Source organism: Schistocerca gregaria, chromosome 1 (assembly GCF_023897955.1).
Source record: "Schistocerca gregaria isolate iqSchGreg1 chromosome 1, iqSchGreg1.2, whole genome shotgun sequence".
NCBI lineage: Eukaryota > Metazoa > Arthropoda > Insecta > Orthoptera > Acrididae > Schistocerca > Schistocerca gregaria.
Genome location: NC_064920.1, coordinates 130,956,259 through 130,973,530, shown reverse-complemented (window position 1 = coordinate 130,973,530; position 17,272 = coordinate 130,956,259). Strand labels below are relative to the sequence as shown.

At 43.5% G+C, this 17,272-nt stretch overlaps 13 non-coding genes across 13 annotated transcripts; all 13 read left to right on the top strand.

The window, feature by feature from the left end:
* Positions 1–33: 33 nt before the first annotated feature.
* On the top strand, positions 34–106 carry Trnar-ucu (transfer RNA arginine (anticodon UCU)). The gene has a single exon. It is a non-coding gene; the product is annotated as a tRNA-Arg (tRNA).
* A 1,206-nt stretch (positions 107–1,312) lies between these two features.
* On the top strand, positions 1,313–1,385 carry Trnar-ucu (transfer RNA arginine (anticodon UCU)). The gene has a single exon. It is a non-coding gene; the product is annotated as a tRNA-Arg (tRNA).
* Positions 1,386–2,589: 1,204 nt separating this feature from the next.
* Positions 2,590–2,662, top strand: Trnar-ucu (transfer RNA arginine (anticodon UCU)). Its single transcript has one exon. It is a non-coding gene; the product is annotated as a tRNA-Arg (tRNA).
* Positions 2,663–3,867: 1,205 nt separating this feature from the next.
* Positions 3,868–3,940, top strand: Trnar-ucu (transfer RNA arginine (anticodon UCU)). Its single transcript has one exon. It is a non-coding gene; the product is annotated as a tRNA-Arg (tRNA).
* Positions 3,941–5,145: 1,205 nt separating this feature from the next.
* Trnar-ucu (transfer RNA arginine (anticodon UCU)) lies at positions 5,146–5,218 on the top strand. The gene has a single exon. It is a non-coding gene; the product is annotated as a tRNA-Arg (tRNA).
* A 1,206-nt stretch (positions 5,219–6,424) lies between these two features.
* Positions 6,425–6,497, top strand: Trnar-ucu (transfer RNA arginine (anticodon UCU)). The gene has a single exon. It is a non-coding gene; the product is annotated as a tRNA-Arg (tRNA).
* Positions 6,498–7,703: 1,206 nt separating this feature from the next.
* Positions 7,704–7,776, top strand: Trnar-ucu (transfer RNA arginine (anticodon UCU)). Its single transcript has one exon. It is a non-coding gene; the product is annotated as a tRNA-Arg (tRNA).
* A 1,206-nt stretch (positions 7,777–8,982) lies between these two features.
* Trnar-ucu (transfer RNA arginine (anticodon UCU)) lies at positions 8,983–9,055 on the top strand. The gene has a single exon. It is a non-coding gene; the product is annotated as a tRNA-Arg (tRNA).
* A 1,206-nt stretch (positions 9,056–10,261) lies between these two features.
* Trnar-ucu (transfer RNA arginine (anticodon UCU)) lies at positions 10,262–10,334 on the top strand. Its single transcript has one exon. It is a non-coding gene; the product is annotated as a tRNA-Arg (tRNA).
* Positions 10,335–11,540: 1,206 nt separating this feature from the next.
* On the top strand, positions 11,541–11,613 carry Trnar-ucu (transfer RNA arginine (anticodon UCU)). Its single transcript has one exon. It is a non-coding gene; the product is annotated as a tRNA-Arg (tRNA).
* Positions 11,614–12,819: 1,206 nt separating this feature from the next.
* Trnar-ucu (transfer RNA arginine (anticodon UCU)) lies at positions 12,820–12,892 on the top strand. Its single transcript has one exon. It is a non-coding gene; the product is annotated as a tRNA-Arg (tRNA).
* Positions 12,893–14,098: 1,206 nt separating this feature from the next.
* Trnar-ucu (transfer RNA arginine (anticodon UCU)) lies at positions 14,099–14,171 on the top strand. Its single transcript has one exon. It is a non-coding gene; the product is annotated as a tRNA-Arg (tRNA).
* Positions 14,172–15,377: 1,206 nt separating this feature from the next.
* On the top strand, positions 15,378–15,450 carry Trnar-ucu (transfer RNA arginine (anticodon UCU)). The gene has a single exon. It is a non-coding gene; the product is annotated as a tRNA-Arg (tRNA).
* The last annotated feature ends 1,822 nt before the right edge of the window (positions 15,451–17,272 follow it).

Here is a 17,272-nt window from a genome sequence, read left to right as displayed (position 1 = left end):
ACCTCTTACATCTGAGCTGTAGGCCTGCACAGCGTCCCTTTGGCGCAGAGGATAGCGCGTTGGACTTCTAATCCAAAGGTCGTGGGTTCGATCCCCACAAGGGGCGGGCAATTTTTAAAAACGTGTGCCAATCTCCAGATGGGTACTGACGTATGGGAAATCACAAGCCTCTGCAAAAGTTGAAAATTGTTGTGACCTCAGTTCTATGCTCAAGTATGTAGACCTTACACATATAAGCCAAATTCTCGTAGATCTGTTATCCATGACGCTGTTATGTGTAAATGCAGTAAAAACGGAACCATATCTTCACGTGCCTGTTGACGGGAATTTTCTTTCAATACCCAATTTTTACCTACTGATATAAATATAGCAATAGAACGCACATTTCGTACAGAAACAAATACAATGAAGAGAAAAGATTTTGAATTACTTCATGAGTCAATGTATGTAATCCCAGTGATGATCTTTAATTCTTCCAGCCCAAGGTGAGAGGGTTTCAGTTTTCTCGGCCACAAGTGAGAAAAGTAGACAGTTCCACAACAAGATATTCTGCTATGTTTCCTTAAGTGCTTCCATTAAACAATGGCACTCTGTATCTATAGAAACGGCGACAATTTTCACTTCGGCACAGGGGGCTTTTACTGGAGACTGTCAAGGGGGAACTTGCTAGATACATGAAGGGAGAAGATCAGACAGAGACGTCTGACGCTCCGCTGACGCTTGCCGAAAACTACATTAAGTATGATTCCCGCCTATAACTGACGGCGAGAGAGATGCATCATCTGTCCACTTCTCATCGAAGCACACTGTCACCAAGCAATGGCTGACGCTTCGAGGACGGCTTGAAATTGCTAGGGAGGTGATGCAGCTAAAGTTCCTGGTAAATGTGCTAACAGGGCACACACGTTCGTGGGAGTGTATACATATGATGGGGACCGGCTGTGACACAGCAGTCAACCAAAGTCAAAAAATGTGACTAATCATACAGTGTTTCCTTTACCACTTCGTTAGTGAATGCTGTTCTAAAGAGCGCAATTCCCATCTATCGGTAAGCAGCGCACGTGAGCGAATCTAATAGCAGGACTGTGTTACTACGATTGTACAGAGCAACTCTGTCAATACGCAGGTGTATCAATCAGTAGGGCCATGGTAAACAGAGCGATGTATCGTGTCTGTTGCATAAATAAAGAGTCTTTGATGTAATTGCTTCAGAGAAATATGAAAGTAAGCCTATCAGGAAAGTAATGCGAGACATGTAGCATGGGTCATGTCTTGCAGAACCTCTTACATCTGAGCTGTAGGCCTGCACAGCGTCCCTTTGGCGCAGAGGATAGCGCGTTGGACTTCTAATCCAATGGTCGTGGGTTAGATCCCCACAAGCGACGGGCAATTTTTAAAAACGTGTGCCAATCTCCAGATGGGTACTGACGTATGGGAAATCACAAGCCTCTGCAAAAGTTGAAAATTGTTGTGACCTCAGTTCTATGCTCAAGTGTGAGACCTTACACATATAAGCCAAATTCTCGTAGATCTGTTATCCATGACGCTGTTATGTGTAAATGCAGTAAAAACGGAACCATATCTTCACGTGCCTGTTGACGGGAATTTTCTTTCAATACCCAATTTTTACCTACTGATATAAATATAGCAATAGAACGCACATTTCGTACAGAAACAAATACAATGAAGAGAAAGATTTTGAATTACTTCATGAGTCAATGTATGTAATCCCAGTGATGATCTTTAATTCTTCCAGCCCAAGGTGAGAGGGTTTCAGTTTTCTCGGCCACAAGTGAGAAAAGTAGACAGTTCCACAACAAGATATTCTGCTATGTTTCCTTAAGTGCTTCCATTAAACAATGGCACTCTGTATCTATAGAAACGGCGACAATTTTCACTTCGGCACAGGGGGCTTTTACTGGAGACTGTCAAGGGGGAACTTGCTAGATACATGAAGGGAGAAGATCAGACAGAGACGTCTGACGCTCCGCTGACGCTTGCCGAAAACTACATTAAGTATGATTCCCGCCTATAACTGACGGCGAGAGAGATGCATCATCTGTCCACTTCTCATCGATGCACACTGTCACCAAGCAATGGCTGACGCTTCGAGGATGGCTTGAAATTGCTAGGGAGGTGATGCAGCTAAAGTTCCTGGTAAATGTGCTAACAGGGCACACACGTTCGTGGGAGTGTATACATATGATGGGGACCGGCTGTGACACAGCAGTCAACCAAAGTCAAAAAATGTGACTAATCATACAGTGTTTCCTTTACCACTTCGTTAGTGAATGCTGTTCTAAGGAGCGCAATTCCCATCTATCGGTAAGCAGCGCACGTGAGCGAATCTAATAGCAGGACTGTGTTACTACGATTGTACAGAGCAACTCTGTCAATACGCAGGTGTATCAATCAGTAGGGCCATGGTAAACAGAGCGATGTATCGTGTCTGTTGCATAAATAAAGAGTCTTTGATGTAATTGCTTCAGAGAAATATGAAAGTAAGCCTATCAGGAAAGTAGTGCGAGACATGTAGCATGGGTCATGTCTTGCAGAACCTCTTACATCTGAGCTGTAGGCCTGCACAGCGTCCCTTTGGCGCAGAGGATAGCGCGTTGGACTTCTAATGCAAAGGTCGTGGGTTCGATCCCCACAAGGGACGGGCAATTTTTAAAAACGTGTGCCAATCTCCAGATGGGTACTGACGTATGGGAAATCACAAGCCTCTGCAAAAGTTGATAATTGTTGTGACCTCAGTTCTATGCTCAAGTATGTAGACCTTACACATATAAGCCAAATTCTCGTAGATCTGTTATCCATGACGCTGTTATGTGTAAATGCAGTAAAAACGGAACCATATCTTCACGTGCCTGTTGACGGGAATTTTCTTTCAATACCCAATTTTTACCTACTGATATAAATATAGCAATAGAACGCACATTTCGTACAGAAACAAATACAATGAAGAGAAAAGATTTTGAATTACTTCATGAGTCAATGTATGTAATCCCAGTGATGATCTTTAATTCTTCCAGCCCAAGGTGAGAGGGTTTCAGTTTTCTCGGCCACAAGTGAGAAAAGTAGACAGTTCCACAACAAGATATTCTGCTATGTTTCCTTAAGTGCTTCCATTAAACAATGGCACTCTGTATCTATAGAAACGGCGACAATTTTCACTTCGGCACAGGGGGCTTTTACTGGAGACTGTCAAGGGGGAACTTGCTAGATACATGAAGGGAGAAGATCAGACAGAAACGTCTGACGCTCCGCTGACGCTTGCCGAAAACTACATTAAGTATGATTCCCGCCTATAACTGACGGCGAGAGAGATGCATCATCTGTCCACTTCTCATCGAAGCACACTGTCACCAAGCAATGGCTGACGCTTCGAGGACGGCTTGAAATTGCTAGGGAGGTGAAGCAGCTAAAGTTCCTGGTAAATGTGCTAACAGGGCACACATGTTCGTGGGAGTGTATACATATGATGGGGACCGGCTGTGACACAGCAGTCAACCAAAGTCAAAAGTGTGACTAATCATACAGTGTTTCCTTTACCACCTCGTTAGTGAATGCTGTTGTAAAGAGCGCAATTCCCATCTATCGGTAAGCAGCGCACGTGAGCGAATCTAATAGCAGGACTGTGTTACTACGATTGTACAGAGCAACTCTGTCAATACGCAGGTGTATCAATCAGTAGGGCCATGGTAAACAGAGCGATGTATCGTGTCTGTTGCATAAATAAAGAGTCTTTGATGTAATTGCTTCAGAGAAATATGAAAGTAAGCCTATCAGGAAAGTAATGCGAGACATGTAGCATGGGTCATGTCTTGCAGAACCTCTTACATCTGAGCTGTAGGCCTGCACAGCGTCCCTTTGGCGCAGAGGATAGCGCGTTGGACTTCTAATCCAAAGGTCGTGGGTTCGATCCCCACAAGGGACGGGCAATTTTTAAAAACGTGTGCCAATCTCCAGATGGGTACTGACGTATGGGAAATCACAAGCCTCTGCAAAAGTTGAAAATTGTTGTGACCTCAGTTCTATGCTCAAGTATGTAGACCTTACACATATAAGCCAAATTCTCGTAGATCTGTTATCCATGACGCTGTTATGTGTAAATGCAGTAAAAACGGAACCATATCTTCACGTGCCTGTTGACGGGAATTTTCTTTCAATACCCAATTTTTACCTACTGATATAAATATAGCAATAGAACGCACATTTCGTACAGAAACAAATACAATGAAGAGAAAAGATTTTGAATTACTTCATGAGTCAATGTATGTAATCCCAGTGATGATCTTTAATTCTTCCAGCCCAAGGTGAGAGGGTTTCAGTTTTCTCGGCCACAAGTGAGAAAAGTAGACAGTTCCACAACAAGATATTCTGCTATGTTTCCTTAAGTGCTTCCATTAAACAATGGCACTCTGTATCTATAGAAACGGCGACAATTTTCACTTCGGCACAGGGGGCTTTTACTGGAGACTGTCAAGGGGGAACTTGCTAGATACATGAAGGGAGAAGATCAGACAGAAACGTCTGACGCTCCGCTGACGCTTGCCGAAAACTACATTAAGTATGATTCCCGCCTATAACTGACGGCGAGAGAGATGCATCATCTGTCCACTTCTCATCGAAGCACACTGTCACCAAGCAATGGCTGACGCTTCGAGGACGGCTTGAAATTGCTAGGGAGGTGATGCAGCTAAAGTTCCTGGTAAATGTGCTAACAGGGCACACACGTTCGTGGGAGTGTATACATATGATGGGGACCGGCTGTGACACAGCAGTCAACCAAAGTCAAAAGTGTGACTAATCATACAGTGTTTCCTTTACCACCTCGTTAGTGAATGCTGTTGTAAAGAGCGCAATTCCCATCTATCGGTAAGCAGCGCACGTGAGCGAATCTAATAGCAGGACTGTGTTACTACGATTGTACAGAGCAACTCTGTCAATACGCAGGTGTATCAATCAGTAGGGCCATGGTAAACAGAGCGATGTATCGTGTCTGTTGCATAAATAAAGAGTCTTTGATGTAATTGCTTCAGAGAAATATGAAAGTAAGCCTATCAGGAAAGTAATGTGAGACATGTAGCATGGGTCATGTCTTGCAGAACCTCTTACATCTGAGCTGTAGGCCTGCACAGCGTCCCTTTGGCGCAGAGGATAGCGCGTTGGACTTCTAATCCAAAGGTCGTGGGTTCGATCCCCACAAGGAACGGGCAATTTTTAAAAACGTGTGCCAATCTCCAGATGGGTACTGACGTATGGGAAATCACAAGCCTCTGCAAAAGTTGAAAATTGTTGTGACCTCAGTTCTATGCTCAAGTATGTAGAACTTACACATATAAGCCAAATTCTCGTAGATCTGTTATCCATGACGCTGTTATGTGTAAATGCAGTAAAAACGGAACCATATCTTCACGTGCCTGTTGACGGGAATTTTCTTTCAATACCCAATTTTTACCTACTGATATAAATATAGCAATAGAACGCACATTTCGTACAGAAACAAATACAATGAAGAGAAAAGATTTTGAATTACTTCATGAGTCAATGTATGTAATCCCAGTGATGATCTTTAATTCTTCCATCCCAAGGTGAGAGGGTTTCAGTTTTCTCGGCCACAAGTGAGAAAAGTAGACAGTTCCACAACAAGATATTCTGCTATGTTTCCTTTAGTGCTTCCATTAAACAATGGCACTCTGTATCTATAGAAACGGCGACAATTTTCACTTCGGCACAGGGGGCTTTTACTGGAGACTGTCAAGGGGGAACTTGCTAGATACATGAAGGGAGAAGATCAGACAGAGACGTCTGACGCTCCGCTGACGCTTGCCGAAAACTACATTAAGTATGATTCCCGCCTATAACTGACGGCGAGAGAGATGCATCATCTGTCCACTTCTCATCGAAGCACACTGTCACCAAGCAATGGCTGACGCTTCGAGGACGGCTTGAAATTGCTAGGGAGGTGATGCAGCTAAAGTTCCTGGTAAATGTGCTAACAGGGCACACACGTTCGTGGGAGTGTATACATATGATGGGGACCGGCTGTGACACAGCAGTCAACCAAAGTCAAAAAATGTGACTAATCATACAGTGTTTCCTTTACCACTTCGTTAGTGAATGCTGTTCTAAAGAGCGCAATTCCCATCTATCGGTAAGCAGCGCACGTGAGCGAATCTAATAGCAGGACTGTGTTACTACGATTGTACAGAGCAACTCTGTCAATACGCAGGTGTATCAATCAGTAGGGCCATGGTAAACAGAGCGATGTATCGTGTCTGTTGCATAAATAAAGAGTCTTTGATGTAATTGCTTCAGAGAAATATGAGAGTAAGCCTATCAGGAAAGTAATGCGAGACATGTAGCATGGGTCATGTCTTGCAGAACCTCTTACATCTGAGCTGTAGGCCTGCACAGCGTCCCTTTGGCGCAGAGGATAGCGCGTTGGACTTCTAATCCAAAGGTCGTGGGTTCGATCCCCACAAGGGACGGGCAATTTTTAAAAACGTGTGCCAATCTCCAGATGGGTACTGACGTATGGGAAATCACAAGCCTCTGCAAAAGTTGAAAATTGTTGTGACCTCAGTTCTATGCTCAAGTATGTAGACCTTACACATATAAGCCAAATTCTCGTAGATCTGTTATCCATGACGCTGTTATGTGTAAATGCAGTAAAAACGGAACCATATCTTCACGTGCCTGTTGACGGGAATCTTCTTTCAATACCCAATTTTTACCTACTGATATAAATATAGCAATAGAACGCACATTTCGTACAGAAACAAATACAATGAAGAGAAAAGATTTTGAATTACTTCATGAGTCAATGTATGTAATCCCAGTGATGATCTTTAATTCTTCCAGCCCAAGGTGAGAGGGTTTCAGTTTTCTCGGCCACAAGTGAGAAAAGTAGACAGTTCCACAACAAGATATTCTGCTATGTTTCCTTAAGTGCTTCCATTAAACAATGGCACTCTGTATCTATAGAAACGGCGACAATTTTCACTTCGGCACAGGGGGCTTTTACTGGAGACTGTCAAGGGGGAACTTGCTAGATACATGAAGGGAGAAGATCAGACAGAGACGTCTGACGCTCCGCTGACGCTTGCCGAAAACTACATTAAGTATGATTCCCGCCTATAACTGACGGCGAGAGAGATGCATCATCTGTCCACTTCTCATCGAAGCACACTGTCACCAAGCAATGGCTGACGCTTCGAGGACGGCTTGAAATTGCTAGGGAGGTGATGCAGCTAAAGTTCCTGGTAAATGTGCTAACAGGGCACACACGTTCGTGGGAGTGTATACATATGATGGGGACCGGCTGTGACACAGCAGTCAACCAAAGTCAAAAAATGTGACTAATCATACAGTGTTTCCTTTACCACTTCGTTAGTGAATGCTGTTCTAAAGGGCGCAATTCCCATCTATCGGTAAGCAGCGCACGTGAGCGAATCTAATAGCAGGACTGTGTTACTACGATTGTACAGAGCAACTCTGTCAATACGCAGGTGTATCAATCAGTAGGGCCATGGTAAACAGAGCGATGTATCGTGTCTGTTGCATAAATAAAGAGTCTTTGATGTAATTGCTTCAGAGAAATATGAAAGTAAGCCTATCAGGAAAGTAATGCGAGACATGTAGCATGGGTCATGTCTTGCGGAACCTCTTACATCTGAGCTCTAGGCCTGCACAGCGTCCCTTTGGCGCAGAGGATAGCGCGTTGGACTTCTAATCTAAAAGTCGTGGGTTCGATCCCCACAAGGGACGGGCAATTTTTAAAAACGTGTGCCAATCTCCAGATGGGTACTGACGTATGGGAAATCACAAGCCTCTGCAAAAGTTGAAAATTGTTGTGACCTCAGTTCTATGCTCACGTATGTAGACCTTACACATATAAGCCAAATTCTCGTAGATCTGTTATCCATGACGCTGTTATGTGTAAATGCAGTAAAAACGGAACCATATCTTCACGTGCCTGTTGACGGGAATTTTCTTTCAATACCCGATTTTTACCTACTGGTATAAATATAGCAATAGAACGCACATTTCGTACAGAAACAAATACAATGATGAGAAAAGATTTTGAATTACTTCATGAGTCAATGTATGTAATCCCAGTGATGATCTTTAATTCTTCCAGCCCAAGGTGAGAGGGTTTCAGTTTTCTCGGCCACAAGTGAGAAAAGTAGACAGTTCCACAACAAGATATTCTGCTATGTTTCCTTAAGTGCTTCCATTAAACAATGGCACTCTGTATCTATAGAAACGGCGACAATTTTCACTTCGGCACAGGGGGCTTTTACTGGAGACTGTCAAGGGGGAACTTGCTAGATACATGAAGGGAGAAGATCAGACAGAGACGTCTGACGCTCCGCTGACGCTCGCCGAAAACTACATTAAGTATGATTCCCGCCTATAACTGACGGCGAGAGAGATGCATCATCTGTCCACTTCTCATCGAAGCACACTGTCACCAAGCAATGGCTGACGCTTCGAGGACGGCTTGAAATTGCTAGGGAGGTGATGCAGCTAATGTTCCTGGTAAATGTGCTAACAGGGCACACACGTTCGTGGGAGTGTATACATATGATGGGGACCGGCTGTGACACAGCAGTCAACCAAAGTCAAAAAATGTGACTAATCATACAGTGTTTCCTTTACCACTTCGTTAGTGAATGCTGTTCTAAAGAGCGCAATTCCCATCTATCGGTAAGCAGCGCACGTGAGCGAATCTAATAGCAGGACTGTGTTACTACGATTGTACAGAGCAACTCTGTCAATACGCAGGTGTATCAATCAGTAGGGCCATGGTAAACAGAGCGATGTATCGTGTCTGTTGCATAAATAAAGAGTCTTTGATGTAATTGCTTCAGAGAAATATGAAAGTAAGCCTATCAGGAAAGTAATGCGAGACATGTAGCATGGGTCATGTCTTGTAGAACCTCTTACATCTGAGCTGTAGGCCTGCACAGCGTCCCTTTGGCGCAGATGATAGCGCGTTGGACTTCTAATCCAAAGGTCGTGGGTTCCATCCCCACAAGGGACGGGCAATTTTTAAAAACGTGTGCCAATCTCCAGATGGGTACTGACGTATGGGAAATCACAAGCCTCTGCAAAAGTTGAAAATTGTTGTGACCTCAGTTCTATGCTCAAGTATGTAGACCTTACACATATAAGCCAAATTCTCGTAGATCTGTTATCCATGACGCTGTTATGTGTAAATGCAGTAAAAACGGAACCATATCTTCACGTGCCTGTTGACGGGAATTTTCTTTCAATACCCAATTTTTACCTACTGATATAAATATAGCAATAGAACGCACATTTCGTACAGAAACAAATACAATGAAGAGAAAAGATTTTGAATTACTTCATGAGTCAATGTATGTAATCCCAGTGATGATCTTTAATTCTTCCAGCCCAAGGTGAGAGGGTTTCAGTTTTCTCGGCCACAAGTGAGAAAAGTAGACAGTTCCACAACAAGATATTCTGCTATGTTTCCTTAAGTGCTTCCATTAAACAATGGCACTCTGTATCTATAGAAACGGCGACAATTTTCACTTCGGCACAGGGGGCTTTTACTGGAGACTGTCAAGGGGGAACTTGCTAGATACATGAAGGGAGAAGATCAGACAGAAACGTCTGACGCTCCGCTGACGCTTGCCGAAAACTACATTAAGTATGATTCCCGCCTATAACTGACGGCGAGAGAGATGCATCATCTGTCCACTTCTCATCGAAGCACACTGTCACCAAGCAATGGCTGACGCTTCGAGGACGGCTTGAAATTGCTAGGGAGGTGATGCAGCTAAAGTTCCTGGTAAATGTGCTAACAGGGCACACACGTTCGTGGGAGTGTATACATATGATGGGGACCGGCTGTGACACAGCAGTCAACCAAAGTCAAAAAATGTGACTAATCATACAGTGTTTCCTTTACCACTTCGTTAGTGAATGCTGTTCTAAAGAGCGCAATTCCCATCTATCGGTAAGCAGCGCACGTGAGCGAATCTAATAGCAGGACTGTGTTACTACGATTGTACAGAGCAACTCTGTCAATACGCAGGTGTATCAATCAGTAGGGCCATGGTAAACAGAGCGATGTATCGTGTCTGTTGCATAAATAAAGAGTCTTTGATGTAATTGCTTCAGAGAAATATGAAAGTAAGCCTATCAGGAAAGTAATGCGAGACATGTAGCATGGGTCATGTCTTGCAGAACCTCTTACATCTGAGCTGTAGGACTGCACAGCGTCGCTTTGGCGCAGAGGATAGCGTGTTGGACTTCTAATCCAAAGGTCATGGGTTCGATCCCCACAAGGGATGGGCAATTTTTAAAAACGTGTGCCAATCTCCAGATGGGTACTGACGTATGGGAAATCACAAGCCTCTGCAAAAGTTGAAAATTGTTGTGACCTCAGTTCTATGCTCAAGTATGTAGACCTTACACATATAAGCCAAATTCTCGTAGATCTGTTATCCATGACGCTGTTATGTGTAAATGCAGTAAAAACGGAACCATATCTTCACGTGCCTGTTGACGGGAATTTTCTTTCAATACCCAATTTTTACCTACTGATATAAATATAGCAATAGAACGCACATTTCGTACAGAAACAAATACAATGAAGAGAAAAGATTTTGAATTACTTCATGAGTCAATGTATGTAATCCCAGTGATGATCTTTAATTCTTCCAGCCCAAGGTGAGAGGGTTTCAGTTTTCTCGGCCACAAGTGAGAAAAGTAGACAGTTCCACAACAAGATATTCTGCTATGTTTCCTTAAGTGCTTCCATTAAACAATGGCACTCTGTATCTATAGAAACGGCGACAATTTTCACTTCGGCACAGGGGGCTTTTACTGGAGACTGTCAAGGGGGAACTTGCTAGATACATGAAGGGAGAAGATCAGACAGAGACGTCTGACGCTCCGCTGACGCTTGCCGAAAACTACATTAAGTATGATTCCCGCCTATAACTGACGGCGAGAGAGATGCATCATCTGTCCACTTCTCATCGAAGCACACTGTCACCAAGCAATGGCTGACGCTTCGAGGACGGCTTGAAATTGCTAGGGAGGTGATGCAGCTAAAGTTCCTGGTAAATGTGCTAACAGGGCACACACGTTCGTGGGAGTGTATACATATGATGGGGACCGGCTGTGACACACCAGTCAACCAAAGTCAAAAAATGTGACTAATCATACAGTGTTTCCTTTACCACTTCGTTAGTGAATGCTGTTCTAAAGAGCGCAATTCCCATCTATCGGTAAGCAGCGCACGTGAGCGAATCTAATAGCAGGACTGTGTTACTACGATTGTACAAAGCAACTCTGTCAATACGCAGGTGTATCAATCAGTAGGGCCATGGTAAACAGAGCGATGTATCGTGTCTGTTGCATAAATAAAGAGTCTTTGATGTAATTGCTTCAGAGAAATATGAAAGTAAGCCTATCAGGAAAGTAATGCGAGACATGTAGCATGGGTCATGTCTTGCAGAACCTCTTACATCTGAGCTGTAGGCCTGCACAGCGTCCCTTTGGCGCAGAGGATAGCGCGTTGGACTTCTAATCCAAAGGTCGTGGGTTCGATCCCCACAAGGGACGGGCAATTTTTAAAAACGTGTGCCAATCTCCAGATGGGTACTGACGTATGGGAAATCACAAGCCTCTGCAAAAGTTGAAAATTGTTGTGACCTCAGTTCTATGCTCAAGTATGTAGACCTTACACATATAAGCCAAATTCTCGTAGATCTGTAATCCATGACGCTGTTATGTGTAAATGCAGTAAAAACGGAACCATATCTTCACGTGCCTGTTGACGGGAATTTTCTTTCAATACCCAATTTTTACCTACTGATATAAATATAGCAATAGAACGCACATTTCGTACAGAAACAAATACAAACACACGCGAGACAGATGAATTACTTCATGAGTCAATGTATGTAATCCCAGTGATGATCTTTAATTCTTCCAGCCCAAGGTGAGAGGGTTTCAGTTTTCTCGGCCACAAGTGAGAAAAGTAGACAGTTCCACAACAAGATATTCTGCTATGTTTCCTTAAGTGCTTCCATTAAACAATGGCACTCTGTATCTATAGAAACGGCGACAATTTTCACTTCGGCACAGGGGGCTTTTACTGGAGACTGTCAAGGGGGAACTTGCTAGATACATGAAGGGAGAAGATCAGACAGAGACGTCTGACGCTCCGCTGACGCTTGCTGAAAACTACATTAAGTATGATTCCCGCCTATAACTGACGGCGAGAGAGATGCATCATCTGTCCACTTCTCATCGAAGCACACTGTCACCAAGCAATGGCTGACGCTTCGAGGACGGCTTGAAATTGCTAGGGAGGTGATGCAGCTAAAGTTCCTGGTAAATGTGCTAACAGGGCACACACGTTCGTGGGAGTGTATACATATGATGGGGACCGGCTGTGACACAGCAGTCAACCAAAGTCAAAAAATGTGACTAATCATACAGTGTTTCCTTTACCACTTCGTTAGTGAATGCTGTTCTAAAGAGCGCAATTCCCATCTATCGGTAAGCAGCGCACGTGAGCGAATCTAATAGCAGGACTGTGTTACTACGATTGTACAGAGCAACTCTGTCAATACGCAGGTGTATCAATCAGTAGGGCCATGGTAAACAGAGCGATGTATCGTGTCTGTTGCATAAATAAAGAGTCTTTGATGTAATTGCTTCAGAGAAATATGAAAGTAAGCCTATCAGGAAAGTAATGCGAGACATGTAGCATGGGTCATGTCTTGCAGAACCTCTTACATCTGAGCTGTAGGACTGCACAGCGTCGCTTTGGCGCAGAGGATAGCGTGTTGGACTTCTAATCCAAAGGTCATGGGTTCGATCCCCACAAGGGATGGGCAATTTTTAAAAACGTGTGCCAATCTCCAGATGGGTACTGACGTATGGGAAATCACAAGCCTCTGCAAAAGTTGAAAATTGTTGTGACCTCAGTTCTATGCTCAAGTATGTAGACCTTACACATATAAGCCAAATTCTCGTAGATCTGTTATCCATGACGCTGTTATGTGTAAATGCAGTAAAAACGGAACCATATCTTCACGTGCCTGTTGACGGGAATTTTCTTTCAATACCCAATTTTTACCTACTGATATAAATATAGCAATAGAACGCACATTTCGTACAGAAACAAATACAATGAAGAGAAAAGATTTTGAATTACTTCATGAGTCAATGTTTGTAATCCCAGTGATGATCTTTAATTCTTCCAGCCCAAGGTGAGAGGGTTTCAGTTTTCTCGGCCACAAGTGAGAAAAGTAGACAGTTCCACAACAAGATATTCTGCTATGTTTCCTTAAGTGCTTCCATTAAACAATGGCACTCTGTATCTATAGAAACGGCGACAATTTTCACTTCGGCACAGGGGGCTTTTACTGGAGACTGTCAAGGGGGAACTTGCTAGATACATGAAGGGAGAAGATCAGACAGAGACGTCTGACGCTCCGCTGACGCTTGCCGAAAACTACATTAAGTATGATTCCCGCCTATAACTGACGGCGAGAGAGATGCATCATCTGTCCACTTCTCATCGAAGCACACTGTCACCAAGCAATGGCTGACGCTTCGAGGACGGCTTGAAATTGCTAGGGAGGTGATGCAGCTAAAGTTCCTGGTAAATGTGCTAACAGGGCACACACGTTCGTGGGAGTGTATACATATGATGGGGACCGGCTGTGACACAGCAGTCAACCAAAGTCAAAAAATGTGACTAATCATACAGTGTTTCCTTTACCACTTCGTTAGTGAATGCTGTTCTAAAGAGCGCAATTCCCATCTATCGGTAAGCAGCGCACGTGAGCGAATCTAATAGCAGGACTGTGTTACTACGATTGTACAGAGCAACTCTGTCAATACGCAGGTGTATCAATCAGTAGGGCCATGGTAAACAGAGCGATGTATCGTGTCTGTTGCATAAATAAAGAGTCTTTGATGTAATTGCTTCAGAGAAATATGAAAGTAAGCCTATCAGGAAAGTAATGCGAGACATGTAGCATGGGTCATGTCTTGCAGAACCTCTTACATCTGAGCTGTAGGACTGCACAGCGTCGCTTTGGCGCAGAGGATAGCGTGTTGGACTTCTAATCCAAAGGTCATGGGTTCGATCCCCACAAGGGATGGGCAATTTTTAAAAACGTGTGCCAATCTCCAGATGGGTACTGACGTATGGGAAATCACAAGCCTCTGCAAAAGTTGAAAATTGTTGTGACCTCAGTTCTATGCTCAAGTATGTAGACCTTACACATATAAGCCAAATTCTCGTAGATCTGTTATCCATGACGCTGTTATGTGTAAATGCAGTAAAAACGGAACCATATCTTCACGTGCCTGTTGACGGGAATTTTCTTTCAATACCCAATTTTTACCTACTGATATAAATATAGCAATAGAACGCACATTTCGTACAGAAACAAATACAATGAAGAGAAAAGATTTTGAATTACTTCATGAGTCAATGTTTGTAATCCCAGTGATGATCTTTAATTCTTCCAGCCCAAGGTGAGAGGGTTTCAGTTTTCTCGGCCACAAGTGAGAAAAGTAGACAGTTCCACAACAAGATATTCTGCTATGTTTCCTTAAGTGCTTCCATTAAACAATGGCACTCTGTATCTATAGAAACGGCGACAATTTTCACTTCGGCACAGGGGGCTTTTACTGGAGACTGTCAAGGGGGAACTTGCTAGATACATGAAGGGAGAAGATCAGACAGAGACGTCTGACGCTCCGCTGACGCTTGCCGAAAACTACATTAAGTATGATTCCCGCCTATAACTGACGGCGAGAGAGATGCATCATCTGTCCACTTCTCATCGAAGCACACTGTCACCAAGCAATGGCTGACGCTTCGAGGACGGCTTGAAATTGCTAGGGAGGTGATGCAGCTAAAGTTCCTGGTAAATGTGCTAACAGGGCACACACGTTCGTGGGAGTGTATACATATGATGGGGACCGGCTGTGACACAGCAGTCAACCAAAGTCAAAAAATGTGACTAATCATACAGTGTTTCCTTTACCACTTCGTTAGTGAATGCTGTTCTAAAGAGCGCAATTCCCATCTATCGGTAAGCAGCGCACGTGAGCGAATCTAATAGCAGGACTGTGTTACTACGATTGTACAGAGCAACTCTGTCAATACGCAGGTGTATCAATCAGTAGGGCCATGGTAAACAGAGCGATGTATCGTGTCTGTTGCATAAATAAAGAGTCTTTGATGTAATTGCTTCAGAGAAATATGAAAGTAAGCCTATCAGGAAAGTAATGCGAGACATGTAGCATGGGTCATGTCTTGCAGAACCTCTTACATCTGAGCTGTAGGCCTGCACAGCGTCCCTTTGGCGCAGAGGATAGCGCGTTGGACTTCTAATCCAAAGGTCGTGGGTTCGATCCCCACAAGGGACGGGCAATTTTTAAAAACGTGTGCCAATCTCCAGATGGGTACTGACGTATGGGAAATCACAAGCCTCTGCAAAAGTTGAAAATTGTTGTGACCTCAGTTCTATGCTCAAGTATGTAGACCTTACACATATAAGCCAAATTCTCGTAGATCTGTAATCCATGACGCTGTTATGTGTAAATGCAGTAAAAACGGAACCATATCTTCACGTGCCTGTTGACGGGAATTTTCTTTCAATACCCAATTTTTACCTACTGATATAAATATAGCAATAGAACGCACATTTCGTACAGAAACAAATACAATGAAGAGAAAAGATTTTGAATTACTTCATGAGTCAATGTATGTAATCCCAGTGATGATCTTTAATTCTTCCAGCCCAAGGTGAGAGGGTTTCAGTTTTCTCGGCCACAAGTGAGAAAAGTAGACAGTTCCACAACAAGATATTCTGCTATGTTTCCTTAAGTGCTTCCATTAAACAATGGCACTCTGTATCTATAGAAACGGCGACAATTTTCACTTCGGCACAGGGGGCTTTTACTGGAGACTGTCAAGGGGGAACTTGCTAGATACATGAAGGGAGAAGATCAGACAGAGACGTCTGACGCTCCGCTGACGCTTGCCGAAAACTACATTAAGTATGATTCCCGCCTATAACTGACGGCGAGAGAGATGCATCATCTGTCCACTTCTCATCGAAGCACACTGTCACCAAGCAATGGCTGACGCTTCGAGGACGGCTTGAAATTGCTAGGGAGGTGATGCAGCTAAAGTTCCTGGTAAATGTGCTAACAGGGCACACACGTTCGTGGGAGTGTATACATATGATGGGGACCGGCTGTGACACAGCAGTCAACCAAAGTCAAAAAATGTGACTAATCATACAGTGTTTCCTTTACCACTTCGTTAGTGAATGCTGTTCTAAAGAGCGCAATTCCCATCTGTCGGAAAGCAGCGCACGTGAGCGAATCTAATAGCAGGACTGTGTTACTACGATTGTACAGAGCAACTCTGTCAATACGCAGGTGTATCAATCAGTAGGGCCATGGTAAACAGAGCGATGTATCGTGTCTGTTGCATAAATAAAGAGTCTTTGATGTAATTGCTTCAGAGAAATATGAAAGTAAGCCTATCAGGAAAGTAATGCGAGACATGTAGCATGGGTCATGTCTTGCAGAACCTCTTACATCTGAGCTGTAGGCCTGCACAGCGTCCGTTTGGTGCAGAGGATAGCGCGTTGGACTTCTAATCCAAAGGTCGTGGGTTCCATCCGCACAAGGGACGGGCAATTTTTAAAAACGTGTGCCAATCTCCAGATGGGTACTGACGTATGGGAAATCACAAGCCTCTGCAAAAGTTGAAAATTGTTGTGACCTCAGTTCTATGCTCAAGTATGTAGACCTTACACATATAAGCCAAATTCTCGTAGATCTGTTATCCATGACGCTGTTATGTGTAAATGCAGTGAAAACGGAACCATATCTTCACGTGCCTGTTGACGGGAATTTTCTTTCAATACCCAATTTTTACCTACTGATATAAATATAGCAATAGAACGCACATTTCGTACAGAAACAAATACAATGAAGAGAAAAGATTTTGAATTACTTCATGAGTCAATGTATGTAATCCCAGTGATGATCTTTAATTCTTCCAGCCCAAGGTGAGAGGGTTTCAGTTTTCTCGGCCACAAGTGAGAAAAGTAGACAGTTCCACAACAAGATATTCTGCTATGTTTCCTTAAGTGCTTCCATTAAACAATGGCACTCTGTATCTATAGAAACGGCGACAATTTTCACTTCGGCACAGGGGGCTTTTACTGGAGAC